Here is a 26,585-nt window from a genome sequence, read left to right on the forward strand (position 1 = left end):
TAGGGCTGGAGAAGGGGTCAGGACAGGGGGCCATGGGGCTGGAGAAGGGGCAGGACAGGGGTGCATGAGGCTGAAGGGTAGAGGCAGGACAGGGGAGCATGGGACTGGATGTAGAGGCAGGACAGGGGAGCATGGGGCTAGATGTAGAGGCAGGACAGGGGAGCATGGGGCTGGATGTAGGGGTCAGGACAGGGGAGCATGGGGCTGGATGTAGGGGTCAGGACAGGGGAGTATGAGGCTGGATGTAGGGGTCAGGACAGGGGAGTATGAGGCTGGATGTAGGGGTCAGGACAGGGGAGCATGGGGCTGGATGTAGGGGTCAGGACAGGGGAGCATGGGGCTGGATGTAGGGGTCAGGACAGGGGAGTATGAGGCTGGATGTAGGGGTCAGGACAGGGGAGTATGAGGCTGGATGTAGGGGTCAGGACAGGGGAGCATGGGGCTGGATGTAGGGGTCAGGACAGGGGAGCATGGGGCTGGATGTAGGGGTCAGGACAGGGGAGCATGGGGCTGGAGAAGGGATCAGGACAGGGAAGCATGGGGCTGGAGCTGGGGGTGAGGACAGGGGAGCATGGGGCTGGAGAAGGGGCAGGACAGGGAAGCATGGGGCTGGAGAAGGGGTCAGGACAGGGAAGCATGGGGCTGGAGCTGGGGGTGAGGACAGGGGAGCATGGGGCTGGAGAAGGGGCAGGACAGGGAAGCATGGGGCTGGAGAAGGGGCAGGACAGGGAAGCATGGGGCTGGAGAAGGGGCAGGACAGTGAAGCATGGGGCTGGAGAAGGGGTCAGGACAGGGAAGCATGGGGCTGGAGAAGGGGTCAGGACAGTGAAGCATGGGGCTGGATGTAGGGGTGAGGACAGGGGAGCATGGGGCTGGAGAAGGGGCAGGACAGGGAAGCATGGGGCTGGAGAAGGGGCAGGACAGGGAAGCATGGGGCTGGAGAAGGGGCAGGACAGTGAAGCATGGGGCTGGAGAAGGGGTCAGGACAGGGAAGCATGGGGCTGGAGCTGGGGGTGAGGACAGGGGAGCATGGGGCTGGAGAAGGGGCAGGACAGGGAAGCATGGGGCTGGAGAAGGGGCAGGACAGAGGACCCAGCTAGCCCAGTGGATCTGGGCCAATTCCGGCTAAGAGTCAGGGCACTCAGTAGCCTAGTGGCTAGAGTGTTGGACTAGCAACCAAAAGGTTGGAAGATCAAATCCCCAAGCTGACAAGGTAAAAATCTGCCATTCTTTGAATTCTTTGAATATAAGAATTTGTTCTTAACTGACTTGCCTAGTTAAATAACAGTAAAATAAAAACAGGCCCAAATGTATTACTTGCGGCTCCTCTCTGGCAGATGATTACACGGGCTGCTTTATATAATGAACATTTCATTATTTATTTGTCCATATTTTCCTCATTGTTTCTGTGATCAAAAAATACAATGAACATTTAAATGAAATTCTTTAAGAGTCCTGTGTAGTATTTGAGTATTTTCATACTTTGTGCAAGACAACTGATAAGAATTAAAAACGTAGCATTTGTAACTTCCCGGGTGGCGCAGCGGTCTAAGACGCTGCATCGCAGTGCACACTGCCTTTCTACAGTTGCTGGTTTGAGACCGTGCCAGCCGCGACCGGGAAACCCATGAGGTGACGCAGAATTGGCCCAGCGTCGTCTGACTTAGGTGAGGGTTTTGCCGACCAAGATATCCTTGTCCCATCGCGCTGTAGTGGCGTGCTAGGCGCATGCACGGTCACCAGGTGTATGGTGTTTCCTCAGAGACACATCTTTTTGTGTGGACGGGTATAATTTGTATGTATAAAATGTATAATAGTAATATTGAAAATTACAAAAATCTGGTAATTTTGTATACATTTATTTAAATTTGCATCGGGGCGCTTCTGGGGGGATTCTGATAAGATGCCGGCAAAGTCGGCTGAATTCGGGTAGACGGAAACGGCCCGATGTACTTGGGCCGATTCTGGGCAGTTATTTAATTTTGATTCCGGGCCGAGTCCGACACCCGATTCCGGGACGATTCCATCAGTTCCGGCCCCCCGGAAGAGGACCGCTTCTGGGCCGATTCCTCATTGCTAGCTGGGGAGCATGGGGCTGGATGTAGGGGCAGGACAATGGAGCATGGGGCTGGATATGGGACAGGACAGGGGAGCATGGGGACCAGGGTTGGGGTCAATTAAATATTAATTCCAGTCAAGATCTGTGTTGTAAGATCTGTGTTGTAGCGTGGTTGAAATTTAAAGGTAATTTCCGATTGAGCCAACATATGCAGCATTGATCGTGAATGCAGTATCCACATACGCGGAAACATTGCCTTTAACGCTGATCTTCTGCGATACGGATTGAATCAAGCCCTAAATTCCAATTCTACATTTTCCTCATTGAAAAGCATAAAAGAGAATTGGAATAAGAATTTCAGTGTACTTCCTGAATTGAATGAGATTGAAATGGATTTGACCCCAACCCTGTCCTAAAGCAGGACAGCTGAGCATGAAGGGTTGTGTCTCCATGTGTGGATGGGATGGAAGGAGAGCCCAGTGAGAGGGAATGTGTTTGTGTCACTGGATATACCGTGTCCAGACATATCCTACATGGGTGTTGTTGAGCAGTGGATAGGCTGCATTAGACAAATATCTACATAGAATCACCATAAACTGTAAACTAACATGATGAACAGCCATTTATCTTACGCATGTTTACTCGCTCCCCCTCTCCCTCCCTCCCCAAGACAGTGTATTGTGTCTCTCTCACTCTCGTGTTATTTCTCTCTCAAGGTTGAATTGACACTCACCCCCAAAGGGAACGAGAGACTTTACATTTGCTTGTCTACATTAACTGACGCTGGGGTCTGCATATTCACGCATAAATACACACACGCGCGCGCACACGCACTGCTACTGTGTGCGTTAGAAGGAAAATGTGGGCGGGCAGTTGGATAATGAACATAAATTGAATGAAAATACTCCACAGTGAGTTGTGAGGGGGAAATAGTGATTGTCTCTCCAGTCGGGGAGGGAAGACTTCACAGAAGTGAAAGTGCTGGAGCATGAAGCCTTATATACACAAAACAGACAAACACACCTAAAAACACAAAGAAAAACATTCAATGACAATAGAGATCCCTCCTGCAGCGCACAAATGTCGATACACACTCGGTGTCACAAGTTCCCTCAACTTCCCTCTCTCTCCCGGCACCACGGTCCCAGCCTGGTGAACACCCCCATTCCTCCTTCCTTACACCCAGCTGTACATTTTGATGAAACATGGTGAAGCCCCAAAATTGCCCTCCCTGGAAGCCTGTGTTTCCGACATAAGGAAGTGGATGGCGGCAAATGTTCTACTTTTAAACAAAATAGAGATGCTTGTTCTACGTCCCAAGAAACAAAGAGATCTTCTGTTGAATCTGACAATTCATCTTGATGGTTGTACAGTCGTCTCATATAAAACTGTGAAGGACCTCGGCGTTACTCTGGACCCTCATCTCTCTTTTGACAAACATATCAAGACTGTTTCAAGGACAGCTTTTTCCCATCTACGTAGCATTGCAAAAATCAGAAACTTTCTGTCCAAAAATTATGAAGAAAAATGTATCCATGCTTTTCTCACTTCTAGGTTAGTCTACTGCAATGCTCTACTTTCCGGCTACTTGGATAAAGCACTAAATAAACTTCAGTTAGTGCTAAACACGGCTGCTAGAATCTTGACTAGAACCAAAAAATGATCATATTACTCCAGTGCTAGCCTCTCTACACTGGCTTCCTGTTAAGGCAATGGCTGATTTCAAGGTTTTACTGCTAACCTACAAAGCATTACATGGGCTTGCTCCTACCTATCTTTCCGATTTGGTCCTGCCGTACATACCTACACGTACGCTACGGTCACAAGACACAGGCCTCCTTACTGTCCCTAGAATTTCTAAGCAAACAGCTGGAGGCAGGGCTTTCTCCTATAGAGCTCCATTTTTATGGAGTGCTCTGCCTATCCATGTGAGAGACGCAGACTCGGTCTAGAAGTCTTTATTGAAGACTCATCTCTTCAGTGGGTCCTATGATTAAGTGTAGTCTGGCCCAGGAGTGTGAAGGTGAACAGAAATGCACTGGAGCAACGAACCGCCCTTGCTGTCTCTGCCTGGCCGGTTCCCCTCTCTCCACTTGGATTCTCTGCCTATTACAGGGACTGAGTCACTGGCTTACTGGTGCTCTTCCATGCCATCCCTAGGAGGGGTGCGTCACTTGAGTGGGTTGAGTCACTGACGTGATCTTCCTGTCCGGGTTGGCCCCCCCCCCCTTGAGTTGTGCCGTGGGGAAGATCTTTGTGGGCTATACTCGGCCTCGTCTCAGAATAGTAGTTTGGTGGTTGAAGATATCCCTCTAGGGGTGTGGGGGCTGTGCTTTGGCAAAGTGGGTGGGGTTATATCCTGCCTGTTTGGCCCTGTCCGGGGTATCGTCGGACGGGGCCACAGTGTCTTCCGACCCCTCCTGTCTCAGCCTCCAGTATTTATGCTGCAGTAGTTTGTGTCGGGGGGCTAGGGTCAGTCTGTTATATCTGGAGTATTTATCCTGTCTTATCCGGTGTCCTGTGTGAATTTAAGTATGCTCTCTCTAATTCTCTCTTTTTCTCTCTCTTTCTTTCTCTCTCTTGGAGGACCTGAGCCCTAGGACCATGCCTCAGGACTACCTGGCCTGATGACTCCTTGCTGCCCCCAGTCCACTTGGCCGTGCTGCTGCTCCAGTTTCAACTGTTCTGACTGCGACTATGAAACCCTGATCTGTCCACCGGACGTGCTACCTGTCCCAGACCTGCTGTTTTCAACTCTCTAGAGAATGCAGGCGCGGTAGAGATACTCTTAATGATCGGCTATGAAAAGCCAACTGACATTTACTCCTGAGGTGCTGACTTGCTCCACCCCCGACAACCACTGTGATTATTATTATTTGACCCTGCTGGTCATCTATGAACATTTTAACATCTTGGCCATGTTCTGTTATAATCTCCACCCGGCACAGCCAGAAGAGGACTGGCCACCCCTCATAGCCTAGTTCCTCTAAGTTTCTTCCTAGGTTCTGGCCTTTCTAGGGAGTTTTTCCTAGCCACCGTGCTTCTACACCTGCATTGCTTGCTGTTTGGGGTTTTAGGCTGGGTTTCTGTACAACACTTTACAACACATTATAAAGGCTTTATAAATACATTTGATTTGATGATCCTTCTCTTGCGCCTCCTCCTAATAGCCCTTATACACATTCCATGATCGATCGTTCTAAACACACTTCCTATCGGTTTGGCAATTTCCGGTCAATCTAGTTATTGACGAAATAACGTTACTACCATTATTTCGCAGTTTTCTACTAGGTGTCTTCAGGACTTGCCTCAAATTAATATTAATGATGTACATCGAATTGTTAAATCAGCCTCCGAGACTAGCTAGCAAGAATGAAAAGGGGTTCAAGATGTATATATGAAGCTACATAGACAACTATGAAGGTGAGTACCAAGTCAGTGACAGATATAACGTTAGCTAGCTACAATCATTAGTTCGCTAATTTAACTATTAACTGTAGCTAGCTAGTTACTTCGTAAAAGGATGTAACGTTGACAGAATCTACCTGAGAATGTGTGTATTTTCGTTAGCTTGGTTAAGTTATGCTTGCTAGCTATATTTGCTAGCTAAAAATAATTGTTATTCGTGTCTACACAGTATCTAACAAAGATACATTGACAGGGGAGATCACCGTGAGGGCTGCCTGTCACAGATCCATGAGGAAGAGTGAAAAGCCGCACAGCATGAGAGTAGGGAAAGATTATAGATAGCTCCTAGGGACCTTGTTAAACATCTCCTGTGAGACACTGTCATCATGGTCAAAATGTGTTGGAGACAGTGTCAACGTTTAATCTTATCAGTAGATAGATATTAATGATGGGTCCCAATCCCAATTTAGAATTGCCCACTTAACAGGTTATTTGGTAAAGATCTGTTGATGCAGTGTTTGGTAATTGTGTTACTGAGACACAATGTATTCCTGTATAGTTAAATGAGCCCCAAGTTAAGAAGACCAGACACTACTATGTTTGTTATTTATGGGCCGCATCATTCATGTTCTCACTTCAGTCTTATCTTCACAGATGGTGTTTCAGCACTCCGTACCAGTGATAGTGGTCCAAAGCCACTGCTCCTGTGTTGCAGGAAGTGCTCTGTGCAATCATCTGGTGTCTCTTCTTTACCAGACAGCGCACTACTCTCAAGTAAACATTCCTGCTGCACCACCAGTTCACAGCTGCACAGACACAGAACAGCGTTGGCACAAGCCAAGAACACTTGTGAGTCTATCAATATCCATAAAAAAATGCACCTGAAAAGTATTCAGCCTATGTAACAGTAAATCATTGTTAATTAGGGTGTGAAACCAGGTCCGGTTGATGGGATAGAGTTCTGTAAACTTACTAACTCGTGTGCTGATGGAATAAGGTAAGTTGGAGGTTCCTAGAATGGGAACATTTTAGAAAACATTTTCTTGTGATTGTTTTTGTATCCAGATGATAGGCCTAAACAGTGGCGTCTTTACGATGTAATGACAAATGTTTGGGACAAAGACTGGGGGGAAATATATCTATAAATCTGTATATTTTAATTCATTTTATTTGAACTTTCGGGCTTGTGCTGTTTCTGGAAAAGTTACATGAGTCTTTGTCATAGTAATCTCTCCAACCTGATGTTAAGGTTTTAAAATGTTTTGCAGAAGTTCTCTCTACAAAGCACTCAATGGATACATGCCTGACATGGACCTACTCCGCGTCTCAGAAACGGATGCCAACTTTTCTCCACTTACTGCCCCTCTTGTGACAACAATGGAAATGTCAGCTGACGTGCCCCTGGTTGAGTCCGCTTTTGGGCCAGTGCAAGCCGGCAGTGTTCTGTCCTATCAGCTTCCACAGCCAAAGACCCGTGAAATTGTGAAGATTGCCGATGCCCCTTCTCCACCAATACTTCCATTAGATGGCTACATGCTTCAGTCTTCCCAGTGTGCTTACGTCCTTAGCCATCAGGAGCAGTTCCACCTCAAGGCATTAGAGACAACCTACGAGATGTCATACAAAGTTGTCGTTTCCGAGAGGTTTGCCATGTCCGGGGAGAGACCTCACCTCAGACCACCTAGCTGAGCGGATGTTCAAGGTATCTGGTATGCAGACCATGGAGATGAAGAGGGGGCTTGCCATGGAGCCAGAGGCTGTACAGGAGTACTGCACACTGAAGAATGTTAACTTCTTTCCGTGTGGCTTCGTAGTGCACCCAGATGCCCCGTGGTTAGGATCCTTTCCAGATGGCATCATATTTGATCCCAGTGTAAGACCACACTTTGGACTCTTAGAGGTCAAGTGCCCAAATGTACCAAGTTATGTTGACTGCCCTTACCTGAAGATACAGAATAGAGAGCTGAAGTTGAAGAGATCTCATGTTTACTACTGGCAGGTGCAAGGTCAAATCCTTCTCACAGATTGTAACTGGTGTGACTTTGTCATCTGTGCACAGGAGGACATCCTAGTTGAAAGGACGTATAAAGATCTACAGGTTTCAAAAACTATAAGAGGGAAGGTTGACCACTTATGCTTACCACTACTTGCAGAAGTGTCTATCTCGCACCTGAATGGATCCCCTGCATGGGTGCCAAGTTTAGTGGTTTTAGGAAAAATAAGTATTGTTCTTGTGAAGAAATCTACAGTAGAATAGATTTGTTTAAAAAATGTATTTCAGCAAATGTTCAACAGTTCAGTTAATCAATTACACATCTCTGACATTGTATTCAATCTTGCATTCTGGCTATTCTGTGTTTACTTGATTTCTTTCCCTCACCCCTGTTACTTATTGCCTAATTAAAGCCAATACACGCTCCACACAAACTGATATTCACTACAACACAAATGATTGATACATGTCGTAGATAAACAAATTATTATTTTGCTGCTAGCAAATAAACACATGTACATTTACACTGGCTTGGCCCATGCTCTGGACCGGATCAGAGACAGCACAGTCCATTGGCAGCGCACCTTGTTCTTCATCCCCCTCAGTCGGAGCAGGAGGTTTCAGTCTTCTTTCCCAAACACCAGATCTCTTTTGAATTGGCCAGTTCCACGCGAAGACAGTAGGAACAACACCTCTTTTTAGGTATTGTCGCCCCCCAATTTTTCCCTCAACAAAGTCACTTTCGACGAAATGTGTACTACACACCTTTGTGTTGTCACTACGTACTGCCACCAATCACCTTTTTCTGAGCTCTACATTGACTGGGAAACGATGGAAGCTCACAATACCATTACATTTGGAAGAAACTGAACACAGAGGCACTGAACAATGTTCATTAGCACCTCCTTCGCGGGGATGTAATTTAAACGTAGTCATTGCGGACTATTTCAGTCAGAAAAGCATCGGCGCTAGTAAGCTAATGATAAAAACAATAGCAGAACTCGCTCCGGAAGTCATCAACCCGGTCAGAAGTAAATTAGAACGTTGGAGGCGGTATAATGCATAGAGCCTATTAAAATCACACTGTTGGAGCTCGCCATGGGAGAGCCAGCCTCTCTTTTAGGCAAAATGTGACAATAACAGGGAATCAAAGGAGACATCCTTTGTCTTTGCCTTCCCTCTTCTCTCACCTTCCCTTCTCCCACTGATCACATCTCATTCTTCTTCTCTCCCTCCCTCCCTTCCCTTCTCCCACAACATCTCATTCTTCTACTCTCCCTTCATTTTTCTCCTCTCCCTTCCGTCACAACATCTCATTATTTTCTCTCCCTTCCCTTCTCCCAGTCGTCACAACATCTCATTCCTAAACCCATGCCAAATCTCCCTCAGGTCCATTCCTGTATCCACTCCAAACTTCCATGTCCTAATTGGCACTACCATATGGGGAGCTGGCGGTCGACTCCGTGTCTGATTGTACGCCCCAAATCAGAAACATGCAAAACACACACATTCCACACACACGCATATGCACAAACGCAGGCACGTACACAAAGCCGGGCGGTCCTATACGCTCAGTACGCATGTTGCGTAGGACCCTGCAAATTACGCAAGGGCCCCGCCTCCCCCTCGTGTCAAAGCGGGTGTCAATGTTTACAACTTTGATGAGAGGATGAAGCGGAACTATCCTTCTGGTCACGAAAAGAAAAAAACACAATGATAGTGAATTGCGGGAAAAGCAATCAGGTAAAAACGTGTGTTCTCTCCTCTCCAAGTTTGATGTCAGCAAATAACAGTAACGTTAAGTTGATGTGCTAGCTGGCAGTGCATCTCTCTCTAGTCTGTCTTGCTAACCTAGCTGGGCAGTGCATCTCTTGGTCTGTCTGTATCTTGCTTGCTTTCCAGCCACTTCCAGGGCTGTGTTCTGTGACTTTGTGCCTGACAAAAATGAGAGTGAAATACAACTATTTATTAAGTTTGATAAAACGGGCAACGGTGTTTATTAACGGCAGCTCGGAAAAGATAACCGCGTCGCGCCTGAACAAAATGAAACTCACGCTTTCCAGGAGCAACCTCTGTGGGGACCAGTCCAGACCATATATGGGCGTGATGGCACTCCTCATAGGCGCACATCATTTTAAAACAAGACAATGATTATCTAGTCTCTCAGTCAAGGTTTAGTTACAACTCTGGACTAATACAATATGGAAATCAATGGATTTACATTGACTATTGATTTATATATTGAATTTAACATGTAGATTAGCTGGGGATAGTAGGCAATATGGATACACATCTCTCAGTAAATAATAACCATCAAGTATTCAGCCGTAGTATAAACAGTATTTTATATTTGAAAATGTATAAAAGGAAATCTGGGGGAGCCAGTTTGAATGGGCCTGATGCAGCTGATCAAATTAATAATAGTATTGTTGTCTATATTTACAGGTGCTATGCTTAAGTTTGTCAGTAGAGGAGATGCTGGATCATCAGCCAGTACTAACACAGACCCAGTAGAGCCGGCTTCAGCAAATACTAACACAGACCCAGTACAGCCGGCTTCAGCAGGTACTAACACAGACCCAGTACAGCAGGCTTCAGCAAGTACTAACACAGACCCAATACAGCTGGCTTCAGCAAATACTAACACAGACCCAGTACAGCCGGCTTCAGCAAGTACTAACACAGACCCAATACAGCTGGCTTCAGCAGGTACTAACACAGACCCAGTACAGGCAGCTTCAGCAAGTACTAACACACACACAGTACTGGCAGCTTCAGCAAATACTAACACACACACAGTACAGGCAGCCTCAGCAGGTATTAACACAGACCCAGGACTGGCAGCTTCAGCAAGTACTAACACACACCCAGTACTGGCAGCTTCAGCAAATACTAACACAGACCCAGTACTGGCAGCTTCAGCAAGTACTAACACAGACCCAGTACAGCCGGCTTCAGCAAGTACTAACACAGACCCAGTACTGGCAGCTTCAGCAAGTACTAACACAGAGCCAGTACAGCTGGCTTCAGCCAGTACTAACACAGACCCAAGTGAAGTACAGGCAGCCTCAGCCAGTACTAACACACACCCAGGTGAAGTACAGGCAGCCTCAGCCAGTACTAACCCAGACCCAGGTGAAGTATAGGCAGCCTCAGCCAGTACTAGCACAACCAGAGGTGTACAGCCAGCATCAGATACAAGCAGCTCAGACCCTAATAGAACAGTTGCTGCTCCACCAAATGACCCAGCAGATTGTCCCCCAGTCTTAACAGACTTTATGAGGACTGAGTTAGTGCGCAGAGGTTCTTTCAAACCAGGACTGGATTTTTCTTACCCTAAAGACAACTCAGAAGAGGTTTCCATTCAGGCTTATTACAGAGACAGCTGTCAAATGGGGAAAAGACTACCTGACTTTCATACTCAATCAAAAACACTATTGTTTTTGCTGAAAGCTCTTTTCTACAAAAGACTACAAAATAATAAAGGAAAGTGTGAATGACTGGTCAAATATAAATGCCATTCTGAAACACCATGAGGGTAGTCCTGAACACACAAACAATATGATTAAGTGGAGAGAACTTGATCTGCGCCTAAGTCGGGGACAGACTCTTGACCAGATACAAATGACAATTTTGGAGGATGAAAGAAATAGATGGCGGGATGTCCTTACACATTTAATAAGTATCACCCAATCTCTGGCTGAAATAAACCTAGCATTCAGGGGTTCATCAGTCAAACTCTTCCAACCAGATAATGGAAACTTCCTAAAAGAGGTTGAATTACTGGCAAAATTTGACCCCGTTATGGAAAATCATTTTAGCAAAATTAAAGATGGAGACACATGCTCATTACCTTGGGAAGCGCACACAGAATGAGCTGATACAGATTGTGAGTGACACAATTCTGGAAGCAATAGTGACTCAAGTAAGAGACTCAAAGTACTTCTCCATTATCTTGGACTGTACACCTGACATTAGTCACCAGGAGCAAATGTCCATTATTCTGAGAAGAGTGGCTTTAAAGGGAAAGCCAGAGATCAAGGATCACATCCTCGGCTTTGTGAATGTTGAGGTTACAACAGGCTTGAATCTGTCCACTTTCATCTTAGATAAGCTGAAGATTCCATTTGAAGATTGCAGAGGGCAAGCTTACTGTATGATAATGGGGCCAACATGAAGGGCAAGCACCAAGGAGTACAAGCCAGACTGCTCAAAAAGAATCCCAGAGCCGTGTTGGTCCCATGTGGAGCACATACTCTAAACCTTGTCATTGCAGATGCTGCCAAATCTTCAAAATATGCAGTTGTTTTTTGGGGGGCATTTGCAAAAGCTCTTCACCTTCTTTTCAGCAGGCACACAAAGATGGAGTGTTTTGAAGAAACACGTGAACATAACCGTGAAGTCATGGAGTGACACAAGATGCGAGAGTAGGCTCCTCAAGTTTTCATGCAATCAGGTATCAGGCTTCTGAGGTTCGGGAGGTATTACTGGAAGCCAGACGGATGATCAACAATCCTGTGGCCAATGTGGAGGTACAAGTGCTTGCAGAGGAAGTTTGGTCCTAGCGCTTCTTGATTTGCTGTGTCGTATGGTGTGAGATACTGACAATGACAAACAAGGTGAACAAGCTCCTCCAATCCACCTCAATGCAGTTGGATATCTCAAATGCAAACGCCTCTCTCGCTACATACAGGGAAACTGGATTCTCTGGAGCCCCAGACAACAGCCAAAGGCATCTGTGAAGAAATGAATGTGGATGCTGTTCTGAAAGAGAAGAGACCGAGAAACAGCAAGAGGCATTTCAGGTATGAGGCACCTGATGAAGCAGTGACTGATGCACTGAAAAACCTTGAAGTCAAAGACTTCAACATTGTGATCTACTCTGCTGTGACATCCATGGATGAGAGATTTGAAACACTCAACCAGGTGAAAACCAAATATGGAGTGCTGCTGAACTTCAGCACTGCCTCTCAGATGTCCAGTGAATCTTTAAAGGCTTACTGCATGGAAGTTGAAAACACTCTAACCTTTCAGAGATGACTGTGACATCAGTGGAATGGATCTGGCACATGAGATTCAGAATTGATCTGATCTGCCATCAGATAAGATGACTGCCTTTGAGCTGCTTTCCTTTCTCTGTGAGAAAAACCTGGAGGAACTCTATCCTTACCTTTTGGATAGCCCAAAGAATTGCAGTCACCCTACCAGTAACAGTAGCATCGGCAGAGAGGAGCTTTTCAAAATTAAAGCTCATCAAAAGCTACCTGAGGTCTTCCATGTCACAGGAAGGTTTGAGTGGTCTGGCCATCATGAGCATAAATCATGACGTGGGGGAAACCCATGTCCTATGATGACATCATTGATGAATTTGCCTCAAGAAAATGCAGAAGAGGAATATTTTGATGGTAAGATGTTAATTCAAGCATTCAAATGTTTACACACCTAATAACATTTAAGATTGTATGGCAGAAGTGCATTTGTGTAAATGGCTGCTTAACTATGTGACATACTTTCTAAATTTCTTCCAGACCGTCCAGACAGACTGGTGTCCATGCTGATGCTGAAAATGCCCAGGCTGTAGAGGGAACCAAAGTTAATCACACAGCTGTATAGGTTTTATTTGACTATTTTGAGACATATAGCTGCAACCATTGTCTATACGCTTATGTTTACTTTATTATAGCCAAAGCTAATCACACAGCTGTATAGGTTTTAGGTGGTAGTATTCAGAAGTTTGGAGGACTGAGGTGCCCAAAGTAAAGTGCCTGTTACTCAGGCCCAGAAGCTAGGATATGCATATGATTGGTAGTATTGGATATAAAATACTCAAACGTTTTCAAAACTGTTAAAATAATGTCTGTGAGTATAACAGAACTGATATAGCGAAGAATCCACCCAGGATTCTTTTTTTCTTCAGCTCATCACTCATTATAATGGCTGTCTATGGGAATATAAAAGGAATACCTCCCAGATTGCAGTTCCTAGGGCTTCCAGCAGATGTCAACAGTCTTTAAAAAGAGTTTCAGGCTTGTTTTTTGAAAAATTAGCTAGAAGTTTTTATAAGTGGCTCCCATTTTGGCTGTAGTGTTGTGGTGCGCACTTGGTTATTTATCTCCGGTAATGAACATACTATTCTCCGTCTTAAATTGTATCTTTTTTTTTTTCTTTTTTTTTTTTTTTACATATTAAGGTACCTGAGGATCGATTACAAATGTTGTTTGACTTGTTTGAATTAAGTTTATTGGTAATTTACGGGATTCATTTGTATGCATTTTGAACGAGGGAAACCGGTGGATTACTGAGTCAAGCGCGCCAACTAAACTGACTTTTTTGGGATATAAAGAAGTACTTTATCGAACAAAAGGACCATTTGTGATGTAGCTGGGACCCTTTGGATTGCAAACAGAGGAAGATCATCAAAGGTAAGTGATTTATTTTATCGCCATTTCTGACTTTTGTGATGCCTCTGCTTGGTTGGAAAATGTTTGTAATGCGTTTGTATGCGGGGCGCTGTCCTCAGATAATCGCATGGTGTGCTTTCGCCGCAAAGCCTTTTTTAAATCTGACAAAGCGGCTAGATTAACAAGAAGTTAAGTTTTAAACGATGTAAAACACTTGTATTTTCATGAGTGTTGAAAATTCGTAATATTATACTTTGAATTTTGCGCTCTGCAATTTCACCGGATGTTTCCCCAAAGCGGTTTTAAGACATATAGCTGTAGCAATTTCCAAATGCCTGAAGGTACCACGTCCATCTGTACAAACAACAGTACGCAAGTATAAACACCATAGGACCATGCAGCCGTCATACCGCTCAGGAAGGAGATGCGTTCTGTCTCCTAGAGATGAACGTACTTTGGTGCGAAAAGTGCAAATCAATCCCAGAACAACAGCAAAGGACCTTGTGAAGATGCTGGAGGAAACAGGTACAAAAGTATCTATATCCACAGTAAAACAAGTCCTATATCGACATAATCAGAAAGGCCGCTCAGCAAGAAAGAAGCCACTGCTCCAAAACCGCCATAAAAAAGCCAGACTACGGTTTGCAACTGCACATGAGGACAAAGATCGTACTTTTTGGAGAAATGTCCTCTGGTCTGATGAAACAAAGATCGAAGTGTTTGGCCATAATGACCATCGTTATGTTTGGAGGAAAAAGGGGAAGGCTTGCAAGCCGAAGAACACCATCCAACCGTGAAGCATGGGGATGGCAGCATCATGTTGTGGGGGTGCTTTGCTGCAGGAGGGACTGGTGCACTTCACAAAATAGATGGCATCATGAGGGGGGGAAATTATGTGGATATATTGAAGCAACATCTCAAGACATCAGTCAGGAAGTTAAAGCTTGGTCGCAAATGGGTCTTCCAAATGGACAATGACCCAAAGCATACTTCCAAAGTTGTGGTAAAATGGCTAAAGGATAACAAAGTCAAGGTATTGGAGTGGCCATCACAAAGCCCTGACCTCAATCCCATAGAAAATTTGTGGGCAGAACTGAAAAAGCGTGTGCGAGTAAGGAGGCCTACAAACCTGACTCAGTTACACCAGCTCTGTCAGGAGGAATGGGAGGAGAATTCACCCAACCTATTGTGGAAGGCTACCCGAAACGTTTGACCCAAGTTACACAATTTAAAGGCAATGATACCAAATACTATGAGTGTATGTAAACTTCTGACCCACTGGGAATGTAATGAAAGAAATAAAAGCTGAAATAAATAATTCTTTATGCTATTATTCTGACATTTCACATTCTTAAAATAAGGTGGTGATCCTAACTGAGCCAGGGAATTTTTACTAGGATTTAATGTCAGGAATTGTGAAAAACTGAGTTGAAATGTATTTAGCTAAGGTGTATGTAAACTTCCGACTTCAACTGTACCTCATTCTGTTCTGTATAGGTCTACTTATTCTTAGAACGACAGATGGAGCAAACTGTTTCAAAGGAGGGAGGATCGTAGTGGGAACACTGGGGTGTCAGGTGTGACTGTGTGGCAATGGCAAATGGTTTTAGTGGCTCACAGGTCAGGTAGGAGGGCCCCTTAGCAGAATTTTGCTTAGGGCCCCAGGGAGGTCAGGACCGGCTCTGCACACACACCATAGTAATCTGCTAAACTGACAGCCGGGATGGCATCTGTAAGAGATAACCCCTTTAAATTGGTATATTTAGGTTAATGTGAGGGAGCCATCTTCTAATGCAGTCATAACACACATAACACTATGCACAGTAGAATGTCCAGTATGGTGTAACAACAATGAACACTAGAGTAAAGTCTTATGAAGACAGAGAGAGAGAGACAGACAGAGAGAAGAATGAGAGACAGAGAGAAAAATGAGACGGAGAGAGAGAGACAGACAGACAGACAGAGAGAGGGGGGGGGGGGGGGGGGGGGGAGAAGGAGAGAGAGAGCAATTCACATCTGTGTGATTTAATGTTAGTGAGCACAGACCCAACCAGGACTGTTGGCTGGGGGAGGAAGACAGCTGGCTGGGGGAGGAAGTTGTTTTCTTCCAGCCAGCAGGGGATGCAATGGTAAACCCTTAAGGCAATACACACAGGATTTCTCTCCTGCTTGGTTACCCTATCATATCTGAGCTAGGGGGTTTGGATTAGCCCCTTTGTTAAATGTTCAGGAATATTCAAATGATTAAAATCCCTGCATAGTTAATAAAGGAATTATTATCATGTCTCCTTGCCTGTTATTTTGTCTAAGCACCAACCAATAACCCTGGGAGTGGATAACACAGATATGTAAGAATGTCTGCCAAAAATGACGATACACAGCTTGGGTTTAAATGGAGCCGGTTATCAGTGTTTATTATCACACAATACAAAGAGCTGACTTTCTGTTCTCAGACAGTCCTTCTCTCCACATCTACTGCAAACATGCTGCTAGAGGCCTATATACTTCAGTTACACATTGATATACAGGTAACTGCCCAAATAAAGGAAACCCCAACATAAAGTGTCTTAATAAGGTCTGTTGGGCCACCACGAACCAGAACAGCTTCAATGCACCTTGGCGTATATTCTACAAGTGTATGGAACGCTATTGGAGGGATGCGACATAAGAAATGATCAGACACACACAAATCAAAAACAAACACAACAGTTAATTCCACAGTGGAGAGAAGATGGATGGGGAGACCTTCATTTGGGCCTTAACTGTTCTATAAAAAGACCAAGAGGAAAAAGAATGTTGTTACTATGAGACATCAAGAATAACACAGATCTTTCTCCTTAGAGGGTAAACATGGATACAGTGTTGGACAACCTCTGACCTTTTCTAAGAAAAGCACAGTCTCCCATCCGGTCAGATATATTGGACCGTTGTCCAAGTGTGGAATCAGGTCGGAGAATGCGGATGTCTTTGGAGAGATGGCTGGAGACATTTGGGGGAGGAGGGAGAAGTGGCAGCTTCTCTGTGTTCGTGGGAAAGTAGGCTTTACAGATTGTGAGGAATTCTGTCTTTTACAGCATCCTAAAGGGAGTGAAGGCAACCATGAAGCTGTTCCATATGTTTGCTAGTTGAACAATCTCTCAGGCTCTCCTTCTCCTCTCTTGGGGCTGAGTGGCACTGTACTGTAGGCATCTGGGATTTCTCCTCAACTTGAGAAAAAAAACACTACACACGTAAACAAACTGTCCGACTGTATCTTCCCAAGAGCTCCAGTGCTAAATGAACAAGTAAACAAACAAAAGGTCTTCACAACAAACACACACGCGTGCACACACACACACACAAAAGGTGCAACAAGGAGAAATAGGGAGGTGACATACCCTCACTCCTAGCCCAGACGTGTCAGCTCTATCCTTTCTCTGTGTTTCCTCTGCATCTTTTTATTTCCTTAATGTTATTATTCAGTCTCCTTTAGCAACTTCTTAAATTAACCTGAGCTGGTGTGCCCTGGTCTAATCCCGAACGCACTAAACAACGATGACCACGGAGCCATGTGCTTAAACGAGGAAGTAGTGTGTATGTCTAACCAAGTGTGAGGCACTGATGAAAGAGAGAGGAGAGAGAGCATCCCGTCTGAGGTAAACACAATGTTCCCCACTTACCATTCATCTCCTCATACATGGGTTGTGGATTTTTTCTATTTTACTAGGCAAGTCAGTTAAGAACAAATTCTTATTTTCAATGACGGCCTAGGAACAGTGGGCAGAATGACAGATTTTTAGCTTGTCAGCTCGGGGATTCGATCTTGCAACCTTTTTGTTACTAGTCCAACGCTCTAACCACTAGGCTACCTGCCCGGATGGGGGTGGGGTGGGGTTCTATGGTAAATCCCCCTGAAGAAGAGGGGGTTAGATAGCGATATAAGAGGTGGTAAGGGAGGGGGTATTGGAAGAAGGTAATATAAGCGGTATAATTGCTAACCATCCGCGGCAGAAGGAGTGACCTTGTAGAATCTATTAGAATAGACAGTGTACGGGGAAGAACAGCTTCATGATTGGAATGGTAAGGTACAATAAGAGCATCAAGACAGCAATGAATACAGAGGAGCAAAATTAGCACTTTCATCCTTCCAATCTCATGTTTTACACTTCATCTCTCCATCCCTTACTTCCCCTTTTCAAACCTTCATAGAGTTATAATCCTTCCCTGCTGAGAATAATAAGTATTTTGTTGGTATTGTAGGAATCCACTCACCAGTGGTTCAGGTGTAGCGTAAATGAGAGTTAAGGGCTAACTCAGTTCTGTTCTCTCTCTCTATAGAGAGTGGACAGATTCCTATCACCACATTTCACAGCATCTCCCACGGAAAGAAAAATCTGGGTATTCAAATTCAAATCACAGCTCACAAATCCACAGCCTATTTAAAAAGTGGACTCTGTGTAGTAACCTTGTGGTGATCTGTCACGTGTGACTGGCCTTGGTTAGTTTGCCAGGTGAATTAATAAATGATTATAATTTATAAATGGATTATGGATTAAATAAAGGCACAGCAATATAATGGTACAGAAAACCATTACCTTAAAATAACTATACTCAAGTATGCAGTTATGAGTTTATATCTTATAAATCTAATTACTTTATTAAATGCAGACTTTAGCCATACCATAAAACTGTAATTTCATGGAAGCCTTTAAACACAAAAAGCTTTCCTGAGATTCTTGTCTGTAATTAGTGTGAAGGAAATGAGTCGACCTGGCGGTGAAGTGAGGCTAGGAGCACTATCAGCCTGCACTGTAAGCACACACACACACACACACACACACACACACACACACACACACACACACACACACACACACACACACACACACACAGGGAAGTGCACATGCAAACACCTCCGCAACCCGAGCTCCGACTCACTTGCGAGCTCCTAGAAAGACATCTCATTAGCAGGCAGGACAGGATGAGGGGAGGGGGAGATGAAGGAAGGAGGAGGGGAGAGTAGAGTTCATGTGAGTGTATAAGAGAATGCACATGTGCTTGCGTACACTTTAGAGGGTTATTGTATACGTATGTCTGTCCCCTGTCGGAAACCCTATTAATATGGTCTGTGACAGACAGGATCGTAAAGGCAAGGCTTTCATGGACGTTCCACTGGAAGTGTGTAAAAGAGTGCTTGTGTGTGTGTGTGTGGTGAGTCTGTATGTAAGTGTGTGTGTGTGTGTCTGTGTGGGGGTGGGATCATGAAAGGTATAACGGAAAGCCAGGTACTGTAGTGTATGTTTAGTATTTGTGAGTTGGCTACGTACAGTATGTATGGGCTATAATAAAGAGATAAAGGTCATGCCAGTTGGAACTAACCACAGGGAAAATGCTGTGGACAGAGGGAGTCAACTTCAGGCTGAAAAATACTTTACTGTGTTTGTGAGCCAGGATGGGAGTGAGTGTTTCTTGTTGTGTCTTGAGGCATGAATAGTGTGTGTGTGTGTGTGTGTACATAGTGCTTTGCCTAAAGTGACAGGTATGGGAGTAGAAGGGATGAGTGTTTGTATGTGCTGTGCAGTGGAGGCTGCTCAGATGAGGAATGGGAGGACAATCCTACTCAGTGAAAAAATATATGTATAATTTTAAACATGACAAAAGTTATCATTTTTAGATAAAACTACACACTAACTATATCCACAAGTCACCAAATACCGGATTAAAAAACATTGTTTTGCAATGTGCCAGGTCACAGTTGTAAATGAGAACTTCTCAACTAGCCTACCTGGTTAAATAAAAGGTGAAGGGAAAACAATGAAGGTTTACAGTAGTCTCAACAGCACTCTGTAAGGGAGCACCATGGTGTAGCTGGAGGACAGCTAGTTTCTATACTTCTCTGGGTACATTGACTTCAATACAAAACCTAGGAGGCTCGTGCTGCTCACCCCCTTCCATAGACTTACATGGTAAGTATGACGACTTCCGGAGGACATCCTCCAACCAATCAAAGCTTTTGCAGTATGAACTGACATGTTGTCCATCGAATTAAAGGATCAGAGAATTAAGAGAACTAGGCATGTCTGATTTAGAAGCTTTGTGAGTTGATGCCATTGTTGGATAGAATGATATTGAGATAGTGAAGTGACAGTTAAGCATAATATATATTTTTTTACATTATTCAATTCAAATGTGTTTCTTCAAACTACAGGAGACGGAGGGGGTAGATAATGTTGTTTTCTTGGTATTATAACTTTATTTTGGTGTCGAGTTAGTGCCATTAGTGCCCTGCTAAATTTAGTAGCAATTAGCTAGCTAGATATTAGAGTGCCGTTGTTCTCGCCAGAATGGCTAGTTAACGCTAACGTTGTAGTGGAACAACATAGTGAAATTTTTGTTGAAGAACCCCCTTTCATTGCCCACATCAGATTCAAGCTACTGAGAAAAAGACGCATTGATCATGTAATGCAAACTCTTGAACGTGCCGTCCTTGGCCAGCTCTCCTGCTATCTCTCTCAGAATGACCTTCTTGATCCAAATCAGTCAGGTTTCAAGACTAGTCATTCAACTGAGACTGCTCTTCTCTGTGTCACGGAGGCGCTCCGCACTGCTAAAGCTAACTCTCTCTCCTCTGCTCTCATCCTTCTAGACCTATCGGCTGCCTTTGATACTGTGAACCATCAGATCCTCCTCTCCACCCTCTCCGAGCTGGGCATCTCCGGCGCGGCCCACGCTTGGATTGCGTCCTACCTGACAGGTCGCTCCTACCAGGTGGCGTGGCGAGAATCTGTCTCCGCACCACGTGCTCTCTCCACTGGTGTCCCCCAGGGCTCTGTTCTAGGCCCTCTCCTATTCTCGCTATACACCAAGTCACTTGGCTCTGTCATATCCTCACATGGTCTCTCCTATCATTGCTATGCAGACGACACACAATTAATCTTCTCCTTTCCCCCCTCTGATAACCAGGTGGTGAATCGCATCTCTGCATGTCTGGCAGACATATCAGTGTGGATGACGGATCACCACCTCAAGCTGAACCTCGGCAAGACGGAGCTGCTCTTCCTCCCGGGGAAGGACTGCCCGTTCCATGATCTCGCCATCACGGTTGACAAATCCATTGTGTCCTCCTCCCAGAGTGCTAAGAACCTTGGCGTGATCCTGGACAACACCCTGTCGTTCTCAACTAACATCAAGGCGGTGACCCGTTCCTGTAGGTTCATGCTCTACAACATTCGCAGAGTACGACCCTGCCTCACGCAGGAAGCGGCGCAGGTCCTAATCCAGGCACTTGTCATCTCCCGTCTGGATTACTGCAACTCGCTGTTGGCTGGGCTCCCTGCCTGTGCCATTAAACCCCTACAACTCATCCAGAACGCCGCAGCCCGTCTGGTGTTCAACTTTCCCAAGTTCTCTCATGTCACCCCGCTCCTCCGCTCTCTCCACTGGCTTCCAGTTGAAGCTCGCATCCGCTACAAGACTATGGTGCTTGCCTACGGAGCTGTGAGGGGAACGGCACCTCCGTACCTTCAGGCTCTGATCAGGCCCTACACCCAAACAAGGGCACTGCGTTCATCCACCTCTGGCCTGCTCGCCTCCCTACCTCTGAGGAAGTACAGTTCCCGCTCAGCCCAGTCAAAACTGTTCGCTGCTCTGGCACCCCAATGGTGGAACAAACTCCCTCACGACGCCAGGTCAGCGGAGTCAATCACCACCTTCCGGAGACACCTGAAACCCCACCTCTTTAAGGAATACCTAGGATAGGATAAAGTAATCCTTCTAACCCCCTCCCCCCCTAAAAGATTTAGATGCACTATTGTAAAGTGGTTGTTCCACTGGATATCATAAGGTGAATGCACCAATTTGTAAGTCGCTCTGGATAAGAGCGTCTGCTAAATGACTTAAATGTAATGTAAATGTAATGGACGACGGTCTGCGTATTCAAACTGCGCAACACAACAAGAAGATGAGAAGAAAAAGGGATACTGCATTTTTGGACTTTTAAAGGGACAAGTTGTGAAGCAAAAGAGCATGATGAGAAGGAAAGTTCTGCTAACAGGGGCAACTAGTACAAGGAACTTGAAGAGGTAATTGCACATTACGGTGCTTTACTTGCTGAGCATCTCTGGATGTAGAAATCAATTCAGAATGATTTGATATCTTCCATCGCATCATCCATTTAAAATGAGATTAAAAGAGAGGTTGACGCATGGCAAATGGATGAAACCACAGACATCAGGTGTCGTGGGCAGTTGTTAGTTATCGTCAGGTATGTGGATGATCAGGGCTTGATTCAGGAACGTTTCTTTGGCTACTTTGATGTGTCAAGTGGGCGAGATGTGCAGCCTGTGTTTGAATATCAATTCTGAGTCTAACTCCATAGAGAAACTTGTTGCCCAAACCTAGGACGGCGAGCCTGTAATGGAATGTATCTTCTATTTGTATTTACAGCCAAGTCCCCTCCTGTTCCCTGATTAAGAGGGGATGACCACTCCGCTACCAGTGTCAACTCTCTCCTGATATGAACTGAAACAATGTCTCATCTGGCACATTGAATGTTTCCTCTCAATTTTGTCTCGCTACTGTATGTAGAGTCAATCACCAAATCACTTTATTTCACATCCATGCGATTTTAATCCGTGCTTGGACTAACTCATTCTTAACTCTTTTGTCTAATTGTGTAGTGTAATGGTTTTCTGTCTTCCCAGTTAAATCTTGTCCTGCCCTCAGTGGAAGAGTTGAGCTCTTCTCCAACGCCATCCATCCATGATGAGCCTATCCTGCACTGGACCCTCTGAAGACCTCAACCCCTATCCTGCACTGGACCCTCTGAAGACCTCAACCCCTGTCCTGCACTGAAGTCAAGCCTCTGAACACCTCAACCCCTGTCCTGCACTGAAGTCAAGCCTCTGAACACCTCAACCCCTGTCCTGCACTGAAGTCAAGCCTCTGAACACCTCAACCCCTGTCCTGCACTGAAGTCAAGCCTCTGAACACCTACAACTAATTTAATCACTGCTGTGGTCCCTTCCCTTCCCAAGTGTGTAAGTAGCCCTCTCATTCCCATTCCCCATAATATATTACTATAAAAAGTCTTTATTGAAATGTTTAAGTTTAAAATAATTTCTTTGCCCATTTTTGAAACCTGCTTTGTCGTCTGTGCAGTCCACACTTATACCGTGGGTCTCAAGTCACCAGCTTCCACTGTTGTAGTGGTTATTCTCTAGGGTAGAGATGTAGGAGACAGTGTCCACCACACACACACACCCACCTCGGGTCCAAACCTCCATTGCCATTCAAATAAGATGTAATACATCACTCAGCAGTTTCCTGGTTTTGTTTAGTCTACATTGAAATATACTTTGTATAGTATTTGTGGTGATTTCATTAATAAGCATTAGTTAAAATACCTTCCATTGAACAAGGGTTGTTTGGTAGAGAAAAACATAGATGTAGGAAGGGAGGCTGTTTTTATTAAATAACATTCTGTAGACTCATTAACGTCAAATCTCTTTCCTAAATGAGGATGTGTTTTAGTTATAGAGATGGACTACCATCTGGCTGTGTTGGGCTGCATAATGTCCAGGGAGTTGGCGGCACAGCCTGGGCGCTGGGTAGGGGGGGTTTGAAGTGCACAGTCTGGCTGCTGGTTAGGGAGGGGGAATTGGGGGCACAGCCTAGGTGCAGGGTACTGTGGCTGGCACCCCCTGGGAGGAAGGCATGGGGGAGAAGGGGCAATGGGCGTGGCAAGGTTTCCTTCAAACCAAGTCAGGACATAGCTCATAAAATATATCCTAAATCTAAGATTTTCGCCCCATATTTCTATTGCAATTGACGTTACTCAGTGCTAATTTGCTAATATTATGATCATGTAACGCATTGCAAAATTAATGGTTTTGTCACGGTCGTCATCGGAAGGAGACCAAGGTGCAGTGTGGTAAGCGTTCATTTTCCTTTATTATATTTAAATGTCGCCAACAAAACAACAAACAAAGATACGACGTGAAGCTTAACAGGGCTATAGTGCCACTAACAAAGATAACTACCCACAAACACCAAAGGGAAAAAGGCTGCCTAAGTATGATTCCCAATCAGAGACAACGAATGACAGCCGTCCCTGATTGAGAACCATACCCGGCCAAAACATAGAAATTCCAAACATAGAAATAAAAAACATAGAATGCCCACCCAAATCACACCCTGACCAAACCAAATAGAGACATAAAAAGGCTCTCTAAGGTCAGGGCGTGACAGGTTTGAATCTATGAATACTGTCATTCTATTTTTCTTCTCAATCAAATGTGAATATTTTCAAAATTGTGTAGATCCTGTATCATTGGATGATTATACATTTGACATGAATGTGTTGCATTGAAATTATTATTTCTACAGTAGTATAGTAGTTACTAGCAGTAGTGTTATTAGCATTAATAATATCATTTTTATTTACAGACTTTCAAAGCTGCGCTCACACGACGACTTGAATTCCGTACTTTATCATATTTTGGTGAAAAAGGAGAACACAGTAACCCACTTATGCAGCTGGATTTCCACTGAGTTAAGTGAAGCGAGAGATTTAAATGGCATCAGTCCTGTTATTAAAGCAAAGCGAAACATCAGACAAATGGTTAGGGGCAGCGAGTGCAGCGGTGGTGTGGGTGCATGGTTTGGGGGAGGGGGGGGGGGGTTGTAGCAGCTGCAGCAGCTTTCACCCTGGGTCTCTAGTACTGTGAGGGACATCCTGTCATCTGAAAGAAACACTGACAGATTTAAAAGCAGAAATAGGATGGCATCTCTGAGGTCACCATTGAACTGTACTGGGCGTTGCATTTGACTCGCACAGCAGTATGTGAATGGGAATGTACTTAGGGGGGGGGTGATGTGGCGCTTTTGTAAAATAAGGGTCACACTACGAGAGTCGCTGCATCGTTTTGGGAAGAGGCACTGCGAGCTTAACGCAAAGACAGAGTCTTGATGATAGGGTTTGGAGAGAAAGAAAAAGATAGAGAGAAGCATCCAAGCATCCAAGCATCTTATCTTCTCCCTCCAGCCCGCCATGCCGACTATCTTTTAAACAAAACCATGCTAACCACAGATAGTAAAATGATGCCGTACGCATACATACATTTGCAAAGAAAAAGCTGCAAGCTGAGCGATTCTCACACATGGCAACACTAAACACACACACGCACACGGCGCCAACAGTCTTACGCCAGTAGAGTGTGTATGAATGGGGCGTTGTGTCTGTCTGCGAGCCCATGGCACCATAGACCCAGTAGACACAATGCTGCCCTCACCAACTCATTCACAGCCTGGCATCCAGAGCACAAAATGGAGCTGTCTGTGTGTGGACTCAGAGAGGGGAAATCATCAGCTCTCTAACAACGTTCTTCCCCTCGCCCATCCCCCAACTCCCCATCCCCCAACTCCCCTCGCCACCCAGCCCCCGTCCACCACGTCTGTGGTGTAGCTGTAGCCCCCCTTCCTAATCCCCCGCTACCGAGGCCTCCTCTCTTCTCCTCTCCCATCCCCCTCTTTCCTCACCAGAACTCCTCATCATCCACCAAAGATCCTTAGGCTATAGACTCCCTCCTTCCACATCTAACACTCAGCATCAGGGTGTACGTCTATTCCTCTCTGTTGCATGTGCAGTATGTCATTCAACTCTTACCCTCTGTGTTCAGTAATTAGGTGAATCAAATGTTTCCAAATACAGACCAACACATATTCATTATAGCTGACTCCTGAATTCTGGATGTATTTTTAAGGCAGACATGCCTCTGATGTGAGCTGTGCTGCTAACAATCTGTGGAGGAAAGGCCCCTGGAGATTAAACAGGGCGGGAATCAGAGACTCTGAACCAGGGTCGATACGCACACACACACAGTGGGAAGATTCCCTTATTGAGGAGATAGATTTCCAGTGCTGTGGAGGAGTCCATTACAGCAGAGTGTTGGGTATACACAAAAAAATTAGAATGGTGATTTATGACTGGACAAAGCGCTTGCTGTCAGAGCAGAGCAAACCCAGATTAAACTGAGAGACAATTGGATGGGACAATGGGATGGGAAGGAAGAGAATAGGAGATATTGGTCATGAGAGTCAGGAGAGGCCATAAAGAGCATTAGGATGGGATTTCAGGCTCCCAGAAGCCCGGTTCTATTGTGTTAGTAGTTACATCGCCTGAGGCCAAAGCAGACCTGAGACCTGCCAAATGTGCTCACCCCCTGCTGCTCTGTCACAGAGCTGAACGCTCCAAACTGACCTGGGATCTGAACATATTCACCATCTCTGCTCCAGATACCAGCGGCGGACTGAGGCTGAATCTGTATGGGCTGTTTCATGTCCTTTGAAATGAAAGCCAAATGACTGAATGAGAAATGAATACCAAACGGTGTTGCCATTTGCCATGATTGATGACATCGGCATGGTAAAAACGTAACAACACAAATGAGAAATTGATTAGCGAGTGAAATGAGTGTAATATTATTAACAATAGGATGGAGCAGCACCTGACATTTCACCTTATAACAAGTGGTTAGATGAACTTGTCTTTTCCCTAGCGCTAAATTGGCACTTAAGCTATTGTCATGAGATTTAATTTGGGGTGTGAAAATGACTCCTTTCATAAAACACGCATGAGTTATTACAGAATTGAATGAGAATTGAATAATGAATGAATCAATGTTGGCTCTGGCAGAGTCAAACCAGACATCTTACATACAGGAGGGTGGGTTAACTTTAAGATCCA

At 45.0% G+C, this 26,585-nt stretch overlaps 1 protein-coding gene and 1 long non-coding RNA gene across 3 annotated transcripts in view; one reads left to right on the plus strand and one right to left on the minus strand.

The window, feature by feature from the left end:
* Nucleotides 1–26,585, minus strand: part of LOC129833007 (gap junction gamma-1 protein-like) — a 66,585-nt gene that overhangs the window by 16,892 nt on the left and 23,108 nt on the right. The gene's annotated exons all lie outside the window — the stretch shown is intronic.
* Nucleotides 4,244–7,796, plus strand: LOC129833011 (uncharacterized). The gene is made up of 3 exons (XR_008756031.1): nt 4,244–5,482; nt 6,122–6,464; nt 6,736–7,796. It is a non-coding gene; the product is annotated as an uncharacterized LOC129833011 (long non-coding RNA).

The sequence above is a fragment of the Salvelinus fontinalis genome, chromosome 34 (assembly GCF_029448725.1).
Source record: "Salvelinus fontinalis isolate EN_2023a chromosome 34, ASM2944872v1, whole genome shotgun sequence".
Classification (NCBI taxonomy): Eukaryota; Metazoa; Chordata; class Actinopteri; order Salmoniformes; family Salmonidae; genus Salvelinus; species Salvelinus fontinalis.